This window comes from Lepidochelys olivacea (assembly GCF_965140295.1).
Source record: "Lepidochelys olivacea isolate rLepOli2 genome assembly, chromosome: 28".
Classification (NCBI taxonomy): domain Eukaryota; kingdom Metazoa; phylum Chordata; order Testudines; family Cheloniidae; genus Lepidochelys; species Lepidochelys olivacea.
The window spans coordinates 6492763-6504834 of record NC_140438.1 but is presented as its reverse complement, the minus strand read 5'-3'; the positions used below and the strand labels follow the sequence as shown (position 1 = coordinate 6504834).

At 47.7% G+C, this 12072-nt stretch overlaps 1 pseudogene across 1 annotated transcript; it reads right to left on the bottom strand.

Annotated features, from left to right (window-relative positions):
- Positions 1-5921: 5921 nt before the first annotated feature.
- On the bottom strand, positions 5922-11728 carry LOC311514143 (dynein light chain 1, cytoplasmic pseudogene; annotated as a pseudogene). The gene has a single exon. The product of its transcript is annotated as a dynein light chain 1, cytoplasmic pseudogene (transcript).
- Positions 11729-12072: the final 344 nt, after the last annotated feature.

The window sequence follows — 12072 nt, the reverse complement described above, 5'->3', positions numbered from 1 at the left end:
AAGTGCTTCAGTGAAAGCCTGTCCCTGGACCAGCCCCACTGGGGCCGCAGGAGCAGCCTGGAGCTCAGCCCGGGCTCCCAGCTCACACTGGAGCCAGCGGCACCGGTAGTGTCTTGTACCGTACAGAGCCCCGCCTCCGGGATCTGCCCCACAACTCTTTTCCTGCCCTCCTTCCTACCAGCCCCCCACTCCCCGGGCCCCTTCCTGGCTCCTTCAAGCCCAACCCAGGCTGCAGCTGCTGCATGCATTGGGCCAGGGACTTTCTGACGTGGGAAGTAGCCCCATCTCTGCTCCTCCTCCTGCCTCTGTGTGTCCCAGAGCCGCTGCAGGGACTGACCCACAACCAGGCTCTCGCTCCTATTAGCACTCACAGGGGCCAATCCAGCTACGGGAGTGTGAGCACCCCTGGAAGCAGGGAAGTGACCAAGTCTCCCTGCCAGAGGGCAGGGGGAGGGAGACCCAAAAGGGATAAGGAGAAATAAGTGGGGAAAAAAGTGCCCAGCTCTTTTCTGCTGCATCACCCCTGAGTAGATTGCTCCTGAGCTCTGGAGTTACAGCCCCTGTTGCTTATTGAAAGAAATGACTCAATATCCCGCTTACATGCTTTATTAACATGAACAAATAAATCCAAGAGCACCCATCACTAAGGCTAAATGACTATGGACACCACTCAGCTAAGGGTTAAACAATACAGTGATAAAGTTCAGGTCAAATCAGTAAATCAGTGAGTTAACGAGGATATTGCATTGGAATCAAGCCATCAATTTAATCAAACCATCAGATTAATACAGCAGAAAATCAACCCTTATAAATCCTAAAAGAGCAACCCAAGAAGGCAAGTGTATATTTAGTGATGCCAAAACCCCAATCAGAGATTTTTACCCAGGCAATGCAACCCAGATTTAGCCAGCTGAATATTTCAATACCAAAACTAAATTATTGCTTATATTTTGCCTACAACCTCAAAGCTAATTACAGTTTTCTACTTAGATTTCACTATTGTGTAGCTAATACTTCAACTCGCACTCTCGCCTCAGAGAGCGCTGAAGGGTAACTGCTATTGTGTGTTCACACTGTCAGCTACCTGTGCAATAGCGTGTTCACACTTGTGGCACTTGCAGAGGTGTTCAGAGCGGTGCACTCTGGGCAGCTATTGCACTGAGCATCGCTTCCTTTTCTGCCGCTAAGAGTTGTGGGAAGGCAGAGGGGGTAGCGGGGCATCCTGGGTCCTGTCCCAATGCCCCATGATACATTGCTTTGCATCACAGTAATCCCTGTGCTTCCATCTGCATTTGGTACCATCTTTCAACGGTTTGTGTACTGCACATCCTGCCTCTTTCAGGCTGCAGGAATGGATCCTGCACTGTTGACCAAGATGATGCTCACTCTCACTAACACCTCACGAGTGGCAGTGGTGTTATTCCTTAAACTACAAAGGCAAGAGGAGTTCGACATTGATCTCTCCAATCAAATAGCTACACATGAGATTGCTTGCGGCATTCACAGAGGCGCTGACCACAGTGGAATGCCGCTTTTGGGCTCGGTAAACAAGCACTTAGTGGTGGGATCACATCGTCATGCACACGAGGGATGATGAGCAGTGGCTGCAGAGCTTTTGGATGAGGAAAGCCACCTTCATGGGACTGTGTGATGAGCTCACCCCAGCTCTGGAGCACAAGTACAAGAGAACGAGAGCTGCCCTGTCATTGGAGAAGAGCATGGCAGTTGTACTCTGGAAGCTGGCTACTCCAGACTGCTAGCAGTTGCTAACCAGTTTGGCGTGGGAAAGTCGACCACTGGACACGTGTTACTGGAAGTGTGCAGGGCCACTAATTGCATCATGCTCCGAAAGACACTGACCCTGGGCAACATGTGACATTGTGGATGGCTTTGCACAAATGGGCTTCCCTAACTGCGGAGGGGCAATAGATTGCATGCATATTCCAATTCTGGCACCAGACCACCTAGCCACCGAGTACACTGTTAGGAAGGGGTATTTCTCTATGGTTCTCCAGGTGCTTGTGGATCACCATGGGCATTTCACAGAATCATAGATTTTCAGGGTTGGAAGGGACCTTTGGAGGTCATCTAGTCCAACCCCCTGCTCAAAGCAGGACCAACCCCAACTAAATCATCCCAGCCAGGACTTTGTCAAGCCGGGCCTTAAAAACTTCTAAGGAAGGAGATTCCACCACCTCCCTAGGTAACGCATTTCAGTGTTTCATCACCCTCCTATTGAAAAAGTTTTTCCTAATATTCAACCTAAACCTCCCCCATGGCAACTTGAGACCATTACTCCTTGTCTTGTCATCTGCTACCACTGAGAACAGTCTAGATCCATCCTCTTTGGAACTCCCTTTCAGGTAGTTGAAAGCAGCTATCAAATCCCCCCTCATTCTTCTCTTCCGCAGACTAAACAATCCCAGTTCCCTCAGCCTCTCCTCATAAGTCATGTGTTCCAGACCCCTAATCATTTTTGTTGCCCTCCGCTGGACTCTTTCCAATTTTTCCACATCCTTCTGTTAGCCGACGGCCAAGGATGTTTGGTGAGGTGCCAGCTATGCCCGTTTATACCTTCCGTGACTTTAACCGCTAGGACGCACTGTCCCTTCGCGGCGGGCAGCCCGGGCTAGGCTGACGGATGCCCCAAGGTCCTAACCACCCGTGACTTTAACTGCTAGAGCTCAGAGCTCCTTCGCAGCGGGCAGCCAGGATTGACTGACAGGTGCCCCAAGAGTTTGCCCCGTGGAGGCGGCACAACTCAACACTAGGCTCTTAGTACTCTCACCTAATGGCCAGGCTTTAGAGCCAAAACGGCTGAGGTTCTTTAATTGTGTTGGCTGCTTTACAGTAAACCAGAGAAACAAGTCAGGCTTATGCATAAATGGTTACCAAAATTTATTAAGCTAGATTCTAATCATGTGGTTACAAAATTGCTAGTGCCTACTTATTTAAATGTAGAGATGTTACACACACAAACAAGTTACAAAACTGAAGCCACAATCCCAAAGAAAGAAAACAAAGTATAGAGCTCTATTTCAAAATATGTGTACACTAAAGATAGGAGATCAGGTGTGGGTGCTTCTTACCCTCCTTGCATCTCTCGATTCCAGCAGTGCCAAGCCAGGATCGGTCACTCAATTCCGCGGAAAGACGAATAAGGGACAAGGCGTAGGGACCCTCTTAGCTGCAGAAGCCTTGGGAGGCTGTCACTTATCTGACCAGCAGATAGATAGTGAAAAGCACTCAAAAATCATGGTGCTGTAGGTCCCCTACTTATACCTCTGTACTCCTTTATTCTCTTTCTCCTTTCTTATGCCAAATTGAGGCTGGTCTGTCGGGGTGACGCCAGCTTTTGCAAGAGTAGTTTACACTTGCAAGGGAGAGAAACAATAAGTTTCGACTACTGGACATTTCTTTTATCAGAGTAAATATTTTCCCACCTAGGATGTTGGTGTGTGTGCATCACGCTATTTAGTTGGGGCTAAGAGCCATGTCTGTCACAGGGCCTCTGCCTGCTGTGAGCTTAATCGTCGTATCTGTTCCCAGAGGCACATTGTAGCAGCACACCTGTGCTTTCACAGCTTCAAAGGCTGTGCTGGAATATATGTTAAGTGCCCTGTTCCTGCTTCCTCCTGTGTTTCCAGCAATGCTGGTCTGGGTGGGGGGGGGGGGGGGGCTGGCTGTCTGGCTACACCTTCTTGTAGTGTGGGACCCAAAACTGGATACAGTACTCCAGATGAGGCCTCACCAATGTTGAATAGAGGGGAACGATCACGTCCCTCGATCTGCTGGCAATGCCCCTACTTATACATCCCAAAATGCCATTGGCCTTCTTGGCAACAAGGGCACACTGTTGACTCATATCCAGCTTCTCGTCCACTGTCACCCCTAGGTCCTTTTCCACAGAACTGCTGCCTAGCCATTCGGCCCCTAGTCTGTAGCGGTGGATTGGATTCTTCCATTCTAAGTGCAGGACCCTGCACTTATCCTTATTGAACCTCATCAGATTTCTTTTGGCCCAATCCTCCAATTTGTCTAGGTCCTTCTGTATCCTATCCTTCCCCTCCAGCGTATCTACCACTCCTCCCAGTTTAGTATCATCCGCAAATTTGCTGAGAGTGCAATCTACACCATCCTCCAGATCATTTATGAAGATATTGAACAAAACCGGCCCCAGGACCGACCCCTGGGGCACTCCACTTGACACTGGCTGCCAACTAGACATGGAGCCATTGATCACTATCCGTTGAGCCCGACAATCTAGCCAGCTTTCTATCCACCTTATAGTGCATTCATCCAGCCCATACTTCCTTAACTTGCTGACAAGAATACTGTGGGAGACCGTGTCAAAAGCTTTGCTAAAGTCAAGAAACAATACATCCACTGCTTTCCCTTCATCCACAGAACCAGTAATCTCATCATAAAAGGCGATTAGATTAGTCAGGCATGACCTTCCCTTGGTGAATCCATGCTGGCTGTTCCTGATCACTTTCCTCTCATGCAAGTGCTTCAGGATTGATTCTTTGAGGACCTGCTCCATGATTTTTCCAGGGACTGAGGTGAGGCTGACTGGCCTGTAGTTCCCAGGATCCTCCTTCTTCCCTTTTTTAAAGATTGGCACTTCATTAGCCTTTTTCCAGTCATCCGGGACTTCCCCCGTTCGCCACGAGTTTTCAAAGATAATGGCCAATGGCTCTGCAATCACAGCCACCAATTCCTTCAGCACTCTCGGATGCAACTCGTCCGGCCCCATGGACTTCTGCACGTCCAGCTTTTCTAAATAGTCCCTAACCACCTCTATCTCCACAGAGGGCTGGCCATCTCTTCCCCATTTTGTGATGCCCAGCGCAGCAGTCTGGGAGCTGACCTTGTTAGTGAAGACAGAGGCAAAAAAAGCATTGAGTACATTAGCTTTTTCCACATCCTCTGTCACTAGGTTGCCTCCCTCATTCATTAAGGGGCCCACACTTTCCTTGGCTTTCTTCTTGTTGCCAACATACCTGAAGAAACCCTTCTTGTTACTCTTGACATCTCTTGCTAGCTGCAGCTCCAGGTGCGATTTGGCCCTCCTGATATCATTCCTACATACCCGAGCAATATTTTTATACTCTTCCCTGGTCATATGTCCAACCTTCCACTTCTTGTAAGCTTCTTTTTTATGTTTAAGATCCGCTAGGATTTCACCATTAAGCCAAGCTGGTCGCCTGCCATATTTACTATTCTTTCGACTCATCGGGATGGTTTGTCCCTGTAACCTCAACAGGGATTCCTTGAAATACAGCCAGCTCTCCTGGACTCCTTTCCCCTTCATGTTAGTCCCCCAGGGGATCCTGGCCATCCGTTCCCTGAGGGAGTCGAAGTCTGCTTTCCTGAAGTCCAGGGTCCGTATCCTGCTGCTTACCTTTCTTCCCTGCGTCAGGATCCTGAACTCAACCAACTCATGGTCACTGCCTCCCAGATTCCCATCCACTTTTGCTTCCCCCACTAATTCTACCCGGTTTGTGAGCAGCAGGTCAAGAAAAGCGCCCCCCCTAGTTGGCTCCTCTAGCACTTGCGCCAGGAAATTGTCCCCTACGCTTTCCAAAAACTTCCTGGATTGTCTATGCACTGCTGTATTGCTCTCCCAGCAGATATCAGGAAAATTAAAGTCACCCATGAGAATCAGGGCATGCGATCTAGTAGCTTCCGTGAGCTGCTGGAAGAAAGCCTCATCTACCTCATCCCCCTGGTCCGGTGGTCTATAGCAGACTCCCACCACTACATCACTCTTGTTGCACACACTTCTAAACTTAATCCAGAGACACTCAGGTTTTTCTACAGTTTCGTACCGGAGCTCTGAGCAGTCATACTGCTCCCTTACATACAGTGCTACTCCCCCACCTTTTCTGCCCTGCCTGTCCTTCCTGAACAGTTTATAACCATCCATGACAGTACTCCAGTCATGTGAGTTATCCCACCAAGTCTCTGTTATTCCAATCACGTCATAGTTCCTTGACATCACCAGGACCTCCAGTTCTCCCTGCTTGTTTCCAAGGCTTTGTGCATTCGTATATAAGCACTTGAGATAACCTGTTGATCGCCCCTCATTCCCAGTATGAGGCAGGAGCCCTCCCCTCAGACATTCCAGCCTGTGCTTCCTCCCGGTATCCCGCTTTCCCACTTACCTCAGGGCTTTGGTCTCCTTCCCCCGGTGAACCTAGTTTAAAGCCCTCCTCACTAGGTTAGCCAGCCTGCTGGCAAAGATGCTCTTCCCTCTCATTCGTAAGATGGAGCCCGTCTCTGCCCAGCACTCCTCCTTCATGGAACACCATCCCATGGTCAAAGAATCCAAAGCCTTCTCTCCGACACCACCTGCGTAGCCATTCGTTGACTTCGACGGTCCCTACCCAGGCCTTTTCCTTCCACGGGAAGGAGGGACGAGAACACCATTGCTCCAAGCTGGGGACAGCCTGGGGTGTGGAGCAGGCATGGTCACCTGGTAAGATGCGCTGAGGCCACTGCATGCGTCACCAAGCAAACGGAAGGGGACTTTCAAATTTCCCAAGGAATTTCAGGGGTGGGGTTCACAGTTGGTCATTTGATGGCAGTGCAGTAGAGTTCAAACCAATGACCAGAGAGGCGAGAACAGGGATTGTGGGACCCCTCCCAGAGGCCAATAGCAGCGCTGTAGCCCCGGTGCAGAAAGCTCTACACCTCTCGTTGGGGTGGCTTTTTTACAGTGCTGCAACTGCGTAGTTTCTGTGCACTAAGTGGCTTGGCGGTGTGTACACCTCAAAAGTTACACCACAGAAAACTCCTTTCCTGTGCAGAAACTAGCCAGCGTATACAAGGCCATAGATGGCTTACATAAGAATGCAAGACTGGTCATACTGGGTCAGACCAATGGTCCATCTAGATGAGTGTGCCTAAGAGTGAACAGTGCCAGATGTGTCAGAGGGAACGAACAGAACAGGCTTGCTGACCTACAAGGTGAAGGTCTGCCACCCTTACCTTTAACATTATTGTGGTCAATTCCTACTTATCCTATCTTACCAGTCCTTCCCCCCAGGTTACTGGGCAAATCAGGTGTGAACCACTGCTTTGATACAGACGTGTCCCAATACAGCTGAATTGAGGCAGACTTTGGGCCAATGTCAATTTGTAAAAGGCTTGCTTCACCCAGCAGGTTTCTCAAAGTATCTGTTGCTCTGAACCGTATGTACTGTGGATGTGAACCCCAAAGATATCAACAATGAAAGAAACACAAGGCCAGTTCTGAGGAGGTTTCCAAAGCCAGGCCTGAGGGTTAAACAGCTGTGCTCAAAAGGAAAAGAGCCTCAACACCTATAAAAAGAACTGGTTGGAAAAACAAAACAAAACTTAAATGAAAAAAATGAAACCAAACCAAAAAGCAATCCAGAAAAGCTACCATCACATATCCATCACTGTCAAGGTTCCTTCCCCACTCTGAACTCTAGGGTACAGATGTGGGGACCTGCATGAAAGACCCCCTAAACTTATTCTTACCAGCTTAGGTTAAAAACTTCCCCAAGGTACAAACTTTGCCTTGTCCTTGAACCCTATGCTGCCACCACCAAGCGCGTTAAACAAAGAATAGGGAAAGAGCCCACTTGGAGACGTCTTCCCCCAAAATATCCCCCCAAGCCCTGCACCCCCTTTCCTGGGGAAGGCTTGATAAAAGTCCTCACCAATTTGTACAGGTGAACACAGACCCAAATGCTTGGATCTTAAGAACAATGAAAAATCAATCAGGTTCTTAAAAGAAGAATTTTAATTAAAGAAAAGGTAAAAGAATCACCTCTGTAAAATCAGGATAGTAAATACCTTACAGGGTAATCCGATTCAAAACATAGTGTTACAGGGTCGGGCCAGATTCCTATAGGAGAGTAATTTTTTTTTTTTTTTTTGCTATTTTTTATAGCCACAATGTAAACAAACTGGTACAGTCCATTACCAGCACAACAAAAGGCTTGAAGAGCAAGGTGTGTTCCCTGGGGAAGGCTTAAGATTTCAGTCTCTATTTAGAATTAGTGTGCAGTCCTGGAACCCGATGCAAGTTTGGATAGCACAGACTGTGCTCTAACCAGATCTGAAGAGGAGAATAGCAACTTGAAAATAGATGAAGTGCTTAGACTCGTGAGTCACATAGCTGCCAAAGTTCCTTCCCACAATGCAGTGCCAAGTGGGGTTGTAGTTCTTGTCAAACTCCTTCTTTATATGAGCTGCAATATCCTTCTCGAGGTTCTATTTCTCCAGGGCCTAACTGGCACACTCCACTGAATCTTGCTGCATCTCTTCAGACATATCCGCATTCTTGATCACAGCCTTTTGATCACACATGGTTACCATGTGCTGGGCGGCTCCGAGCGCGGAGGGAAGGGATGGGGCGCGCAGGCAGGCAGCTTCTCAACCAGCGCTCGCTCGGCCAGCTCTAATAGAAGGCAGATATATTAGCCCCAGGCTAAGTAGGTCCCTTTTCCCTGGGTAAGGTAACAGGGAAGGTTCCAGAACAATCAGGAACCTTCTGGAGATCATTAAGACAGGATGATTAGAACACCTGCCGCCAATCAAGAAGGTGCTAGAATCAATTAAGGCAAGCTACTCGGGGCACCTGGGTTTTAAAAAGGCGCTCACTTCAGTTTGTGGTGTGCGTGTGAGGAGCTGGGAGCAAGAGGCACTAGGAGCTGAGAGTGAGAACGTGGACTGTTGGAGGACTGAGGTGTACAAGCATCATCAGACACCAGGAGGAAGGTCCTATGGTGAGGATAAAGAAGGTGTAGGGAGGAGGCCATGGGGAAGTAGCCCAGGGATTTGTAGCTGTCGCACAGCTGTTCCAGGAGGCACTCTAGACAGCTGCATTCCACAGGGCCCTGGGCTGGAACACGGAGTAGAGGGCGGGCCCGGGTTCCCCCCAAATCCTCCCAACTCCTGGTCAGACACAGGAGGAGTCGACTTGGACTGTGAATTCAGAAAAACTCCAAGCTGAGGGCTGCCATGAAGCTCCAAGGCGAGCAAATCCGTCAATAAGCACAAGACCCACCAAGGTAGAGCTGGAACTTTGTCACAATAGAAAATCACTCTAGGTAAAACCTTAAGTTACAAAAAGATACAAAAACAGGAATAAGAAAAGGAGTACTTGTGGCACCTCAGAGACTAACCAATTTATTTGAGCATAAGCTTTCGTGAGCTACAGCTCACTTCATCGGATGCATACTGTGGTGTAGCTCACGAAAGCTTATGCTCAAATAAATTGGTTAGTCTTTAAGGTGCCACAAGTACTCCTTTTCTTTTTGCGAATACAGACTAACACAGCTGTTACTTTAAAAACAGGAATATACATTCCATCCACCACAGCTTATTTTACCAGCCATTAAGCAAAAGGAAATCTAACACATTTCTATCTAGATTATTTACTAATTTAAGGAGTTATGAGGCTGCATTCCTGATATGTTCCCAGCAAAAGCATCACACAGACAGACAAACCCTTTGTTCCCCGCCTCCAGATTTGAAAGTATCTTGTCTCCTCACTGGTCGTTGTGGTCAGGTGCCAGCGAGGTTATCTTAGCTTCTTAACCCTTTACAAGTGAAAGGGTTTTGCCTCTGGCCAGAAGGGATTTTATAGCACTGTACAGAGTCAGCAGTGTGCCCTTGTTTCCAAGAAGACTAATGGCATATTGGGCTGCATTAGTAGGAGCACTGTCAGCAGACCAAGGGAATTGATTGTTCCCATCTATTCGGCACTGGTGAAGCCACATCGAGAGTACTGCGTCCAGTTTTGGGTCCCCCACTACAGAAAGGATGTGGACAAATTGGAGAGAATCCAGCAGAGGGCAACAAAAATGATCAGGGGGCTGGGGCACCTGACTTACGAGGAGTGGCTGAGGGAACTGGGTTTATTTAGTCTGCAGAAGAGTGAGGGGGGATTTGATAGCAGCCTTCAACTACCTGAAAGGGTGTTCCAGAGAGGACGGTGCTTGGATGTTCTTGTTCTGTCATATGCCACCACTGAGGACCAATGGTCTCAAGTTGCAGTGGGGGAGGTTTAGGTTGGATATTAGCAAACACTATTTCACTAGGAGGGTGGTGAAGCACTGGAATGGGTTCCCTAGGGAGGTGGTGAAATCTCCATCCTGAGAGGTTTTTAAGGCCCAGCTTGACAAAGCCCTGGCTGGGATGATTTAGTTGGTGTTGGTCCTGCTTTAAGCAGGGGGTTGGACTAGATGACCTCTTGAGGTCTCTTCCAACCCTAATCTTCTAGGATTCTAAGAGACTCTCTAAGCTTCATGAAACTTTGGATCCAAATGGTAAAAGACAGTTGTGCCCAGTTTAATCATGGCATCCTTTAGGAGTGTGATCAGTGCCACTTAACTAGGTAGCAGCGTTCTAAAAATAGTTTACCTGGGCCACAGGTTACCATAGCTTCCATCTCTGGGGTGAAAATCAATCACTAGTACGTGCAATTTCTACCTGAGTTCTTGTCATATCTTTGACCTTCCTTGGAGTAATTTTACACTTCTCTGGAGTAGAATTCTTCACCTAGCATACAACATATCAGTAGCGATAGTGAGGTATAACTCCCCCAAATATGCCCTTTTATTTCTTTAATCTGGTGGCACAGATTTAAATTAGGGACTAAATTCAGGTGCTGCTTAGATCTGTAAGACACCAAATGTCAGGTATCTATTAACAATAGGTGTCTTTCTGCAGCTCTATCACATTCAACATGGATTTCATTTTCTACACGTTTGCAGGATCTCCCAGGGGTGAGCTGAACAGAAATGTCACTTCCATTTTTCCCATCTCTACCTAGATAGGGATTGCATTTCCCAAATAATAGGCAACATGCACCTGATTAGGAAGCAGGTATCTTCAGGAGCGACCTCTTTCAGAGCCTGGACAGAACTGCTTTGGGAGCCAAATGCATGGGTATTTTGCCTAGTTACAAGTCATTTACTAGGGAATCCTCTTCCCAGCCCTTTAGAGAAAATATTGACCTAACCAATTCAACAGCAGGAGGATTGGGATGGTGATGGGGAATAAGGGAATCCCTCCACCTTAACCTATGTTCTTCTGTTGTTACAGAGCACGAAATGACATTTTTCCTTTTCCCTGCCCTTTGTTATAGTCCAATATATTTTAAGTGAGGAAAATGGTAGTAAAGATATCTGCTCTCCAGCACAACCTGAAGTAATATCAGAGCAACTGGGAATGAAACAATTTGTTCCCCAAGGGGGAACTTGATGTCTAACAATTGCTTTGAAATGGGGAACAGTATAACCGTGATGCTCAGGGTTTGTTTAGACTAGGAAAAGTGATGGAGTTTAGGTCAGGTCAAGGGGAAAGTTAATGCCAAACACTGCACCTGGGCTGCCTCTGCTCTACCACTATAATTGTCTTTTCACACCAAGATCACTCACTTAAGCAGCCAATGCCATGTACAGCCCTAGTGGATGTAAGGCACAGGTACTTTGTTGCCTCAGTGTAGCTTGTGGGGATCAAACCTCTCTCTCCCACCTGGAGATGATGAACATTCCTGGCTGGAGGAACACACACAACTATGATTCAGAAGGAAAGGAGCTGACGGAAAAGATCAGAGGACCGACCCCAAAGAAGGGTGAGCTGAAAAGGCAGAAGCAGGCCACTCATCTGGTGAAACTGAGAAACCATGGTGAAGATGGTGCAAAGATCACTATGTGGGAATTAGCAAATGTGATTAAAAAAAAAAATTTTTAGCCAGCCCTAGTCAAGGCATTTATTAGAATTCTCTCTCATATGGATTTTCTGATGTTTAATAAGGTTTGAGCTCTGACTGCAGCTTTTCCCGCACTCAGAGCAGGTGTACGGCATCTCTCCTGTGTGGATTCTCCTATGTGTCCTCAGGGTAGAGCTGTGATTGAAGCTTTTCCCACACTCAGAGCATCCATAAGGTTCCGCCCCCATATGGACTCTCTGATGTGTGCTAAGGGTTGAGCTAAGATTGAAGCTTTTCCCACACTCAGAGCATGTGTACGGCAAATCTCCTGTGTGGATTCTCTGATGTGTGATCAGGGAAGATCTGTGATTGAAGCT